Below are 536 nucleotides of genomic sequence, written 5' to 3'. Positions count from 1 at the left end.
TTCATCACTTCAAGCCTCCATCTTCCCCTGAAATTCTGCCTTGTTCGAATAATTATAATAAAAATTTATTTTTATGCAGACAGCCTTGTGTGACTTAATATTTTTACCTATGCAGTGAAAAAGATGAGAGGTAAACAGTGCCAGGACACCACTGCAGGCAGGTTTCACAACAGCTAAGGTCACCATCATCATCATCATCATAAATGATGAGGTTCAAGAACTGATTGCAAGCTGTGCAGGTTTTTCACATGTTGCCTCATTTCAACAAATAACCCTATCAACACACAATAGGCCTTTGCACTGCTTGGTGTTCAGCAATGTAGCTGTAATAAATTTCCTGCTATGAGAGAACTTTTCCATTCCATTCCTGGCACACTAGCCACACTTTGAGTGGCACCACAATTTGCTTTTGTGTCCCATTTTAAATTGTTCTCAGCTAAGAGCTAAAATGCATTGCGCCTCATAATGCCCTGCCCCTGGAGTAAGGTGCAAAAAGCCAAACATACAGAAAATTGTAATCACAAGCCAGGACTGCA

Source organism: Rhipicephalus sanguineus, chromosome 4 (genome assembly GCF_013339695.2).
Source record: "Rhipicephalus sanguineus isolate Rsan-2018 chromosome 4, BIME_Rsan_1.4, whole genome shotgun sequence".
Classification (NCBI taxonomy): Eukaryota; Metazoa; Arthropoda; class Arachnida; order Ixodida; family Ixodidae; genus Rhipicephalus; species Rhipicephalus sanguineus.
This window is presented reverse-complemented; position numbering follows the sequence as displayed.